The following is a 13,718-nucleotide window of genomic DNA, read 5'->3' on the forward strand; positions in this document are numbered from 1 at the left end:
AAAAAAGATGTTTGGCAAATAACTTTTGGTTCAGCTGTAGCTAATAGTACTCACTTGTTTTATTCACTTACATGGTTGATGGTGAAAAAGGAGAAGAGTTCTTCTTGCAGACACGACCTTAATTAAATGTCTGTACCAAAGCCCATTAATTTAAATGAGAGTCTCTTCATTGATATCAATGGACTCTAAATCAAGCCCCCAATTCTCACCTGTATCCCAACCATTAAAACAGAGTTTTCATGGAATCCCATCCTTATGAGCACTGCAGGCTATTTTAGGACTTCAGACTTGCACCTGCAGAGCTCCAGATGGTTGTTCAGATCATGAAACCATTGGGGAGCTGTCCACAGAGCAGTTTCCAGCAATTCCAAAACCAAGCAAACTGATCTGAAGTAGAAACTACTAACAAGTGAGCAATCTGCATCTTGTAGGTCACCTGGGACTATTTAAGATGGAAGAAATTAGTAGAATTTAATGGCTTCAATACCAGATTGTTGTTCACTTTTCATTTTGTACCTGCCTTTGCACCTCTCTTGTTATGGTCCTAGTTCAGGGGGTCCCAAATTTTTTTTTTTAAAAAACCCAAGTCTACCCTTTCCCTTGCCAAACCTTCAACTCAGGAGAGAGAGAGAGAGTGCGAGAGAGAGAGAGAGAGAAAACGAACAAACACACAAATGTAAATTTTGCAGTTATGAGGCAGGCAGCTTCAGTCTCTATCTATCTATCTATCTATCTATCTATCTATCTATCTATCTATCTATCCATATCCATATCCATATCCATATCTATAGCTATATAGATATAAAACATTATCTCATGTTGTTTTATTGTATTTCCATTGTATGTTTATAACTACTTTTTGTCTGGTCACTGACTGTAATAAAATGACAGCCAGAGGGAGAGGGAGAGACAGACAGACAGACCGTGTGTACACAAATGTAAATGTTACAGTTATGAGCCAGGCTACTTTGGTTACTGGCTTACATACAAAGTTACTCCTGAGTTCTCCCATTGAAATTAATAGGACAAGTAGACTTTTCCAATTAATTTCAAGGAGACTGCTTATGAGTAATTTAATCTGGAGGTAAACCAGTGACTGGAGCATCCCACTTCGTAACTGTAACATTTACATCTCTGTCTATGTTTGCATACACATATAATATACATAAACACACAAATTTAAGTGTTACAGTTAGGGAGGGAGGCTACTATAGTCACTGGTTCACACAACCACACTACAAGAGCAGTTGAACTGAAATTAATTGGACACGTTTTCTGGTCCTATTAATTTTAGTGGGGGTACTCAGTGCTAATTTTTTGAAGCCTGTCAGTCAGGCCTGAGTCCTTCAAGTACCCCCAGGGTACTATGACTATGTCTACTGCTGTATTATGACTAATATTTACATACCATATTGTTTTTAATTTTTGTTTTAGCTCTTTTATTGTGTTAGTGATTTGTTTTTAATTGTAAACCGCCCTGAGCCATTTTGGAAGGGTGTTATACAAATCAAATTAATTAATTAATTATTAATAAATAACACTAAGCTCTGTTGGAAATGCCAGCCCTATCTGAGTGAGTTTCAAGCTCTGTTCTGGGAAATCTTCCTCTTTCCCAGCACCATTCTCCATCCCGTCGTTATCAGCTTTGTGGGCTGATAAACAAGACTGGCCAGGCTCAGAGGTCCTGGACTCTTCTTCAGTTCCTCAGAAGCCTGAGTGACCTAGTGGCTGCATTTCAGGACCCAGACAGACCTGGGCCCAGAAAAAGCCTCCTCTGAGGAGGCCGCAAAGATGACACCTGGAGGATGTCTTCCTCTGTCATTAACCAAAATCCACTATTGAAGAACAGCCTGAGATCTTGGGGGGTCCACCAGAACCCTGCGCTCCACAAGTCCCATATATCAATAACCTTTGAGCCTCAAAGAGCAACAGCAGTGCCAGATTGGACCAACATCCAGAACTGGTAGGAACTCTCCCTACCTGCCACCTGAGGTCACCATTTTAATGAGTGTACTTATGGGGGGGCATAACAGCTGCAGGCCAGGGAGGAGCTTCTTGGTCCTGGTCCTTATCCACCTTTCAGTTGCCACTAGATCTTTGCTAGTATAACAGCTCAGTGGGGACAGAGGAGACAATTTCACATATTAACATAAACACAACTAAATACAAAATGGAGGAAAGGAAATCTATGGATTCTGATTGATTAAATGATTGTCCAGCAGAGGTTTTGAAGGAATCAGTTGGAAGGACCAATAGCATGTAACTGAAGTGGAGGAGGAGGAAGGAAGAAAGAATGGCCCAGAGAAAATTAAGGCTTTTAAATATAGTTGATATGAAGGTGATTGAAATAAGAAAGCTTTATGGGCTTTAAAAAAAATTCTATCTGTTCAAACCTCATGGACAATCAGGAGAGCTGGTCTTGTGGTAGCAAGCATGACTTGTCCCCATAGCTAAGCAGGGTCCACCCTGGTTGCATAAGAATGGGAGACTAGAAGTGTGAGCACTGTAAGATATTCCCCTCAGGGGATGGAGCCACTCTGGAAAGAGCAGAAGGTTTCAAGTTCCCTCTCTGGCATCTCCAAGATAGGGCTGAGAGAGATTCCTGCCTGCAACCTTGGAGAAGCCAATGATTGCTTGCAGAGAGGCTTTGCAGGACTGGGGCTATAAGGGTGACTGGGCAGTTTTTCCTGCTTCCAGCTGCTAAGCTTGCTGCTCAGCCTATATAGGAAGACTGCCAGTGGTGGTGGGCCCGCCATCGACAGGTTTGCCACTGAAGGGGTGACACCAAAGGGGGTTGCCCCTTTGGGGGAGCTGCTTCAGGGGAGAAATGAGGGCAAGGGCTGGACACTTTGTCCAACCATTTGTATAGAGGGATGCATTCAATAGTGGGGCTTCTGTTTAATCAGTTTTAAGTTGTGCTGAGGTTGGGTTGAAGTTGCAATGTGTGTGGGTTTGTCTGGAGATGGGGAGGCAGGGAGTGCCTTCGTTGAATGTGGGGCAGCTGTTCTGGTGGTGGTGGGGAATAGAAGAAGAAACCTTGGCAGGTCAGCAGGCTGTTCCAGGGGAAGGGTAGTCAGAAATCTAATAGCTGTCCCCCTTTCCGGCTGTTCTACCAGCTCTTTGACCTTGGGGAGCACTGCCAACAGCCCACATAACCTTACCTTGCTCCTCTGCAATGCCAGATCGGTCCAAAATAAATCAGAACTCATCCATGATTTGATCATGGATGAAGGGGCTGACCTGATGTGTATTACTGAGACTTGGTTGGGGGAGGCTAGTGGTCCAGTTTGGTCCCAGCTTCTCCCACCAGGATATTCTGTAGAGCAGCAGCTGAGGGGACGTTGGCGGGGAGGTGGAGTGGCTGTAGTCTATAAGGATAACATTTCCCTTACCAGGGTCCCTGTTAGGGTATTGGACCATATTGAATGTGTGTACTTGAGTTTGGGGACCAGGGATAGATTGGGACTTCTGTTGGTGTACCGACTGCTCGGCTGCCCAATGGAATCCCTTACAGAGCTCACGGACTTGGCTGAGGAACTTGCGTTGGAGTCTCCCAGACTTTTGGTGCTGGGAGACTTCAATGTTCATGCCCTGGTTGAGAACTGGAACAACCTGCTCACCAGGGCAATAGACACAATTGCTCCTAAGCATCCCCTCCGACCTGCTTCAAAACAGGCCCCTTGGTATACAGAAGATCTACGGGGGCTGAAGCAGCAAGGTAGGTGACAAGGTAGGCAAGTGGTGAAAAACTCGACTCGAATCCAACAGATTACAACATGGAGCACATTTAAAGATCTATGCTCAGGCGATACGTGCGGCAAAGAAGCAGTTCTTTTCTGCCCGTATTGCCTCTGCGAGTTCACGTCCGGCTGAGTTGTTCAGGGTTGTGAGGGGACTAGTATCTGCCCCCTCTCCATTGAACCAGAATTTGGAAGCACCAGTTACCTGCTGTGGTGTGTTTAATGAATTTTTCTCAGACAAAATCTCTCAGATTCGGGCCAACTTACATGGAGACTCCACAATTAATTTGATGTCTGAACTGGAGGTGTCAGACAACTCCTCTTATACGATTCAGCTGCATCAATTTCAGTTTGTGACTCCTGATGATTTAGACCAGTGTTTCTCAACCACCGGTCCCTGGACCGCTGCCGGTCCCCGAAGGGTTGAGTGCCGGTCCCTGACTGGGAGTCAACCCACCCCCAACTGAAATCAAGGCACTCACTTCCTCAATTTTGCACATGGCATGGAAGAGGAAGAGTATCACGGAGGCATGGGACCCTTCTTGTGCCTTGCCTCCACGTGCTGCTGAGATCTTCCTACAGCTATCTTATTCCCTATCTTTACAGCTTCAAACTGTATGCGATGCGGGGGCATGGAGGAAAAAGTATGGCAGTGGGCGCCACTTGAAGGGCTGCTGGTTCTTGCATGCTCATTGTTTGCAGCCAAAGGTTGGTTGATTGAAACCCAGCTGCCTGTTGTGGTCGAGGCGCCTTGAGAGGGAACACTGTTTCCCTCTTGCATCAGTGGGGCTTGCTTGTATGTTGTTTTCATTGGCCCCATGTAGCTTTTGAATTTTTCTGATGGCCCAACAGCCCCTCTCCATTGAGTAATCACAAGCACCTCCACTCCAGACATACTGGAGACAAATTTGTTCACCCAGGCTTTTAGATTCAGGGGTTCTCAACCTTGGGTACCCAGACGTTGGTGGACTTCTACTCCCATAATCCCCAGCCATAATGGCCAAATGCCATTGTTGTTGGGGGTTATGGGAGTTTAACTGAGGGACCCAAGGTTAAGAACCCCTAATATTCAATGTTTGCAAAAGATTCCAAATTTTATTATTTTAATGCTTATATTATTTTCATTCTAAACTGCCCAGAGATGCAAGTTTTGGGCAGTATAGAAGTCTGATAGACAGACAGACAGACAGACAGACTTGAAACCCCTTTACTAACTCCTGGTCCGGGAAACTGCGCATGAAGAATGTAGCGGTCCTTGAAACGCTGCACGAAGAATTTAGCGGTCCTTGACTCCAAAAAGTTTGAGAAACACTGATTTAGACAAGCTGCTTGGAGCGTTGAGGCCTACCACTTGTCATCTTGACCCTTGTCCAACATGGCTTGTTCTATCTAGCAGGGAGGCTGTTGTAGGCGGCTTGGCAGAAATCATAAATGCTTCTCTGAGGGAGGGCAGGATGCCTCCTTGTCTTAAGGAGGCAATTATTAGACCTCTTCTAAAGAAGCCTGCATTAGATCCCTCAGAGCTGAGTAATTATAGGCCAGTTTCCAACCTCCCATGGCTGGACAAGGTAATTGAGAGGGTGGTGGCCTCTAGACCCATTTCAAACTGGTTTTAAGGTGGGCTATGGGGTGGAGACTGCTTTGGTCAGCCTGATGGATGATCTCCAATTGGCAATTGACAGAGGAAGTGTGACTTTGTGGGTCCTCTTGGATCTCTCAGCGGCTTTCAATACTATCGACCATAGTATCCTTCTGGAACGTCTGAGGGTGTTGGGGGTGGGAGGCACTATTTTACAGTGGTTCCGCTCCTACCTCTCGGGCAGATTCCAGATGGTGTCGATTGGAGATTGTTGCTCTTCAAAATCTGAGCTTAAGTATGGTGTCCCTCAAGGCTCCATACTCTCTCCAGTGCTTTTTAACATCTACATGAAACCGCTGGGAGAGCTCATCAGGAGATTTGGAGCTGGGTGTTACCAGTATGCTGATGACACCCAGATCTACTTATCCATGTCAACTTCTTCAGGAGTTGGCATATCCTCCCTAAATGCCTGCCTGGAAGCAGTAATGGGCTGGATGAGGGAGAATAAACTGAAGCTGAATCCAGATAAGACGGAGGTACTTATTGTGCGGGGTCGGAACTCTAGAGACAATTTTGATCTGCCTGTTCTAACGGGGTCACACTTCCCCAAAAGGAACAGGTTCGCAGTCAGGGAGTACTTCTGGATCAACGTCTCTCCTTGGTTTCTCAGGTTGAGGCGGTGGCCAGGAGTGCTTTCTATCAGCTCCGGCTGATATGCCAGCTGCGCCTGTTTCTCGAGATCAATGACCTCAAAACAGTGGTACATTTGTTGGTAACCTCCAGACTGGACTTCTGTAATGCGCTCTACATGGGGCTGACTTTGTACGTAGTCCAGAAACTTCAGTTGGTTCAGAATGCGGCAGCCAGGTTGGTCTCTGGGTCATCTCGGAGAGACCACATTACTTCTTTGTTGATGGAGTTATACTGACTGCCAATAGGTTTCCGGACAAAATACAAAATGCTAGTTATAACTTATAAAGCCCTAAACGGCTTAGGCCCTGGGTATTTAAGAGAGCGTCTTCTCCGCTATGAGCCCCACTGCTCATTGAGGTCACTTGAGGAGGTCCGTCTCCAGTTGCCACCAACTCGTTTGGTGGCTACACAGAGACGGGCCTTCTCGGCTGCTGCCCCAAGATTGTGGAATGCGCTCCCTGCTGAGATACAATCCTCCCCACCTCTGGCAATTTTCAAAAAACACCTGAAAACACATCTCTTCAACCAGGCCTTCTCAGCTTTTTAAAACTTGTTTTTAAATTGTTCTGATTATTTAATTGTTGTTTTATGATGTTTTTAATTGTTAATCGTTGTTTTTATGCTTTATAATTTTTGTTTTAATTATTAACTGATTTTAATGGTGTTTTAATGTAAACCGCCCTGAGCCTTTTGGAAGGGTTTATTAAAAAGTTTTAATATAATATATTATAATATATTATATTAAAAGTTTTAATAATAAATAAATAATAATAAATAAGCCACTGCCAGTCTGTGAAGACAATACTGGGCTAGATAGTTGAATGGTCTGACTCAGTATATGGCAGCTTCCTATGTTTCTAGAGGTTTGTCACACCTGCCATTTTGTCTGCACCATATGCACATTCCAGAATATCTGCACAGGACTTTTATCCATGCATGTGTGCAAAGGCACGACATTCAGCTTTAAAAAACAAAAAAACGTATTCATCAAAATGTACAGGGCAATGCTTCAGAATGCCTTCATTTATCTGTGCAAGAATACAGAGACTCTCTGATTCCTATTCTTTTTCTTTTAGCAGCATAGCCCTAGAAGGTTATACAACTTCCCCCATTTGAAATGGAGGTTGGCGGGGTTGGGGGGGGAAGCTTCCTTAATGCCAGACTTCTTAAATGCTTTTTTTGTGTAAGCTTTCAAAAGCAAACAGGAATCCTGGACAAAGAGACTATGGTCTGGCAGAGCAAAATTTCTGAAAGTTATGTGTCACTTCCAGTATTGTTTTGCAGAGGAAATGCTTGCACAGCGCAGCTAACGTTATTGCTGCAAACATTCCATCTATACTGCTGCATATAAAATCTTTCTGAGATAAGAATTCTTCCGTTGCATTTGATGGGCTTTGGATGAGGCTATAATAAATGTTTTAGTCCAGAAAGAATGGAAAAGAGGGAGCTGAAGAAAATAAGATAATAAGGCAGCAGAAACAGAAAAGGACAAGGAAGGGGAGGGGAAAGGGAAAGACCCCGAAAGGAGAATGGAAAATAAAGAATGTAGAAAGAGAGAGGAGAAAACAGACCTGGGTGAATGTGGCTGTCGGAGAGCCTGAATCAGAGGTGAAAGGGAGAACTGAAAGTAGTTTCCTCAGTCAACATAACTGAGCCTGACCAGGTGTGAGACCATTTATCAAGCATTTAATGTATTGTGTTTTCCATCCATGAGGACTTTCATTTCTGGTCATTCTATCGTCCTTGACCTTGGACAGCACTAGGCTTCATAGAGCTCAATGATAAATGATCATCTCTGCAAGAGTATGCATCACCTTTAATTCCCTCCCTCTCGCACACTGCACCCCCTTCCCATGTCACATGGGCCAGCACATTTGTAAATCATCCATAAAATGCAACATGTCTTGGATGCACAGTTCAAACGGAAACATCCTCACAGTGCTGGAACTCAAGATCTAAAATAGTATCAAACACATGCTGTGCTGTCATACAAAGAGGAAGGCGCTAAAGCAAACACAACAGTGTTGGATCATGACATTTTTAATGCTCAGAAAACATTCCTACCTGTGCATCGTACCAAATACTTGATTTGACCCAGGGTTTTGCCCATGCATCTGTCTTCAGTGCTATGACTCAGCTGAGGAATATGTAAAATAGCAAGAGAGAAGAGGGTTACTTTGACCATATGCAGAGTAACCATAATCAGACTGTTAGGGTGAAAGGGCATTGAGGCGAGGGCTTTGAGGTGAGGGGACATTGGCGGTTTTGAATCTCAACACATTCCACTTTCAAAACTGAATCACAAGCAAGCACTGTTTTTTAAAAGTAATTTTCATAAATAGCCCCCCTGCCCCAAATAGCTTTACCAAACCATATTTTTTTAACATTTTTGCAAGATTATTTTATGTAAACATTTTCCTCTTTTTAAAAAATCAGCAGAGCTATACAATTTAGATACAATGCTTTTTAATAGATTAGGAAACTGGTTACAAATGTATGTATATGTAATATGACCAAATGTTTTTAAAAAATGAAGGAAACAACCCATACAAAATAAATAGCACAAGTGCTGAATCAGCAGTTGGCACTGGGGCATGTTTTGAAAAGAGAGAATATACTGTCTTACACATGCACGCACAATTTATTTAAATGTGTACACTCACTCTTAATGAAATCTGTTGTTGTTATGCATTGAAAGTAGCCAGCTGTCAATCATCCAGAGTTTTATTAATATACAGCAATCCCCCAACCAACCAACTTTAGTTGTGAATGTTATGCTGAGTCCATTTCTGTTTCTTGTCAGTTCATCTGCCTTCCCTGAAGCTCAAATAACAGAAAGGATTTCAAAACAAGTTTTCAAAACAAAATTATTGTCAACTCACTGATGGAATGTTTGGAGGAGTTGGACTCCATGGAAAGATGAAGGTGTGCTAATATCCAACATGTATGTTGTAACAAGAAACACCAACCCTATTTTTGTAATGCTAAGTGACCTCTAGAACATGCCACACAGAATTATTGTGAAAATAAAAGACAGGTAGGGTGTGTATGTAGAAGGTAATCTTCCCTGAAATCTTTAGACAAAAGGCATGATACAAATGCACGCAATACAGTTTGTGTCATTTAACCTGGAGTAGGGTTATTCTTTGATGTTGCACTGTAGTTATTAGCCCCTCCCAGTAAATAATGAGGCTGTTCTCATGAGCAGCCAAGACCGGTCTAGAGCAGATAAGCCTGGGCAGATGACGGTCTGGCTGAACATCTTGCTATACAGCACACCCAGGGCCAGTCCCACATCTACCTGAGTGTAGACCAAGTTGATTCTTCTGTGCTTCAGTTCCTTGGGAAATTGTTCTTGTTCCTCATTGGTAGGATGAGGCCTCTCCTTATCTTCACTGCCACCTTAGGACAGTTAAGCCCGGGCTTGGCTGCTTATGGGAACCGTGCGGCTCTCAGTGGCACCTCAGTGGCAAACCTGGCTGAGAAGCCATGCTGTTAAGTGAAGTTAAGAGCGTGAGTACTCCCTAAACCCCTTTAATTGACCATGTGTCATTGACACATGGCATTGGGACATTGACCATGAGACATTGAGGGGCACCTGCCCATTGCTGGGAAGATCCCCACAATATACTGCACACTTGCATGGCGCATTGTGGGATTTCTGGGGGCCGGGACAATGCGTCCCAATCTCTGTGCTGCTCATGGCAGCCATGGAATGTCTGTGCGATCAATTTGTGTGCCCAGCAACTCCATGTGGACCATCCTGCCCCCCTCCCTCAAGCCCTCTCACTCAATCATGAGAAAGGGCTCAATATCTGAATATGATATTCTATTATCACTATTTATGTGACTAATCTGTGTAGACTGAACATCCATGGGAAACAGCAATGACAAGGTCCAATCTGGCCTATGCATGTTCTCTTTGAACAGATCTAGGCAAATGCAACTTCACTCATATAAACTCTGCAAAAAGCAGGTTTCACACAAGCCCTATTATTCACATTATTGATTGATTGATTGATTGAATTTCTAAACCACCTAATATAGAAATCTTTAGGCGGTATACAGATTAAAATAATATAAAATATAAAACATTTAAAACTCATAAAACAGATAAAAATCACAATATATAAAAACACATTAAAATTTAAAAATTAGATTTCAGTTAAAAGCCTGGGAAAATTGGTACATCTTCAGGGTCCTCCAAAAAGCAAACAGAGAAGGATATGCTCTTATTTCAGCAGGGAGCATGTTCCAAAGCCATGGGGCAGCCACAGAGAAGGCCTGGTCCCGAGTTGCCATCAAACAAGTTGGCGGCAACCATAACCAGACCTCTCCAGATGATCATAATAAGCCACAGGGTTCATGACAGAGAAGGCACTCTCTTAAGTACCCCTTTTACTTAAGTATCCATAACCATGTTATGTTCAACACTTACATTCAACACTGTGGACAACACAGTTTGTACACAGGTACAGATCTCTACACAGGTACAGTTATTCACATGTTATGTAGTTGTATCCTACATTTCAGGGGGCCTTTAAAAGTGAACACAGGTACAGGCATTCATTCAAAAACATGTACATGTGTACAGACATATGAACACAGGTATAACATAATATCTGAAGAGGGTTACAGAGACAAGCTTATGCACATATAGTCTGTACACATGTGGAGTCTCTTTGGACAGTAGACTGAATTTAAATAGATAGGATGGGGTTTATTGCTACAATCCCACTTAACCCATGCAAATTCAATCCTCACAGAGACAGGTACTGTAGGAAAGCTAAAAATGAGGGTAAGGTAAGTTGCTATGTTTGAGTATCCTGTAACTTTTGGCTAGGAGAAAATCCATCCCCCTGCTCAAGCTGTTTCTTCATAATAACAGCCCTGCTGGATCAGGCCCAAGGCCCATCCAGTCCAGCATCCTGTTTCACACCAGATGCCCCTGAGAAGCTTACAGGCAAGAGGTGAGTGTATGCCTTTTCTCTTGCTGTGCTCCCCTCTAGCTGGTATTTAGAGGCACCTTTCTTTTGAGGCAGGAGGGGGCCTAAAGCCACCAGACAAGTAGCCATTGATAGACCTGTCCTCCATGAATTTGTCTAAGCCCCTTTTGAAGCCATCCAAGCTAGTGACCATCACCACATTCTGTGGCAGACAATTCCATAGATTAATTATGCATTGTGTGAAAAAGTACTTCCTTTAGTCAATCCTAAATCTCCCACCCTTCAGTTTAATGGGATGACCCCTGTTTCTAGTGTTGTGTGTGAGAGAGGAGTTTCTAGTTTTGTGAGAGAGGGATTAAAATTAATCTCTGTCCACTCTCTCCACTCCGTGCATAATTTTATACACCTCCATCATGTCTCCCCATATTTGCCTCTTTTCAAAACTAAGAAGCCCCAGAAACTGTAACCTTGCCTCATAAGGAAGGTGCTCCAGGCCCCTGGTCATCTTGGGTGCCCTCTTCTTCACCTTTTCCAGTTCTACAATATCCACCATGACCCCAGTATATCTATCCTGGTCAGTCTCTAACCGCTCAGACACCATCAGTGTATATGTAAAGTTGGGGGTGGGTTCAATATGCATCATTTTACACTTGCTTACATTGAACCGCATTTGCCATTTTGTCATTCACTCACCTAGTTTGGAGAGATCCTTTTGGAGCTCCTCACAATCTTTTTTGGATTTCACTACCCTAAATAGTTTATTGTCATCTTCAAACTTGACCACTTTGCTGTTTACCCCAACTTCTAGATCATTTATGAACAATTTCAAGCGCACTGGTCCCAGTACAGATCCCTGTAGGACCCCACTTCTTACTTCCCTCCATTGTGAAAACTGTCCATTTATTCCTATCCTCTGTTTCTTGTCCTTCAACCAGTTACCAATCCACACAAGAACTTGGCCCCTTATCCCATGGCTGTTAAGTTTATTCAAGAGCCTTTGGTGGGGAACTTTGTCGGAAGCTTTTTGAAGTCCATGTCAGCCGGATCACCTTTATCCACCACATGCCTGTTGACACTCTCAAATAATTCCAAAAGACTTGCCCTTGCAGGAGCCATGCTGGTTCCCCAGCAGCAAGGCCTGTTTTTGTAGATGTTTAATCACTGTGTCCCTAAGTATGCTTTCCACCAATTTACCCGGCACAGAAGTTAAGCTAACCAGGCTGAAATTTCCCGGATCCCTCTTGGATCTCTTTTTGAAAATCATAATTACATTAGCTATTTTCCAGTCTTCTTGTACAGAGCCTAATTGTGGGGACAAGTTACATATTTTTGCTAGGAGATCAGCAATTTCACATTTGAGTTCCTACAGAACTCTTGGATGGATGCCTTCTGGCCCTATTTGTGGGTGATGGGTTTGTAATTCTCCTCCCAAGAATTACAATGGTACAATCAGCTTAAAGCCATCTGAGTATATTGGCTTTAGTGTGCTTGGGACATTAGCAGGCAATAGACCAATCTTCTCCCTCTTCACACATCTATTTGCAAGGTTAGAGAAATTTCTGGCAAATAAGTGCTTTGCATTCCATGCTGCTGCTACAAAAGTTTGCCTAGTAACCAACTGGCCACACCTTGTTCAAATTACAATATTTGCTAAGACCTAAGGCTGATTTTGCAGCAGGTAGAAGTCATTTTCCTGGGAACAGACTCCAAGCAAGAAGTGTATGCAGAAAGCACACAGGGAAGTTCTTGCACAAAATGTGTGCCAAGCATAAACATGTCCAATGTGCTAATGAAAGTGAACAGCAGGGAATCCAAGTGTAAAAAGCCCTGTTCCAGATGACCTACATGCTCTCCGCTTGTGTAGGCAAACTCTGTATGTTAACAGGGACTTTTCCAATTTGTTTAGTGAACATGAGTTGGTTCAATGTGGGATCCACTAGTGTAGTCTTGTTCCCCACTACCCCTTTAAATATGCAGGTCAACTGAACAGAACTATAATGGTAGAGATAAAAACGGAAACTAAGTATACCATCCTTTTTCAGAGTGATGTTATTTCACTTTTTGAGACAGCTCTCTCTCTGAATATAGCAACAGATTTTCATGGCTCTGTCTCTTTAAGCCAAAAGCATTGACACTTGTTCACCATGGGGAAGAGGTGTGGGGGAGGGGAGCTCAAAAATGTGAGAAACATTCATCTCCACTCAGAACCTAGTTGCATTTAAAATGAAGGGTTTTTAAAGAGTTGCTGACACCTCACAGTAGACACCATGGAAGATTCTATTTAGAGACAGTGAAGCGGCTGATACAGCCTGTCATACCTGATGTTCGATCCCATTCTCTCTTCCTTTTGTTGCTAGGATATTGGCAGTAAATCATGATCTTTTGTTTAGAATTACCTACTTAGTCAAGCCCACCTTGAAGCCTCCTTCTTTTTGAAGGAGTGGTGAAGGTCGTTTGCCAACATGAGTCTTATAAAGTTTCCAGAGACTCCTGGCTAATTCTAAGGCTGCCTTTGCATATAACAGCAACCGCAAGTCCAATGGACCTACAGTTTGCCCCCCATTTCCCCCCACCACGCTCCCAGACAATGCTGATCTGAAGTCTGGAAGAACTGTTTGTGTGGGCTTCCTCTTTCGCATGATGGAAAGCCGTGGCAGCCAATAGGAGAAAGAGAGTGGGAGGAGCTTCCTACCCTCAACTCCAGGTTTACACAGCAGCAGCCATCAGGCGACACGGTGTTGCTCTCTGACCTGAAGTTTT

This window comes from Hemicordylus capensis, chromosome 3 (genome assembly GCF_027244095.1).
Source record: "Hemicordylus capensis ecotype Gifberg chromosome 3, rHemCap1.1.pri, whole genome shotgun sequence".
In the NCBI taxonomy this organism is placed as follows: Eukaryota; Metazoa; Chordata; class Lepidosauria; order Squamata; family Cordylidae; genus Hemicordylus; species Hemicordylus capensis.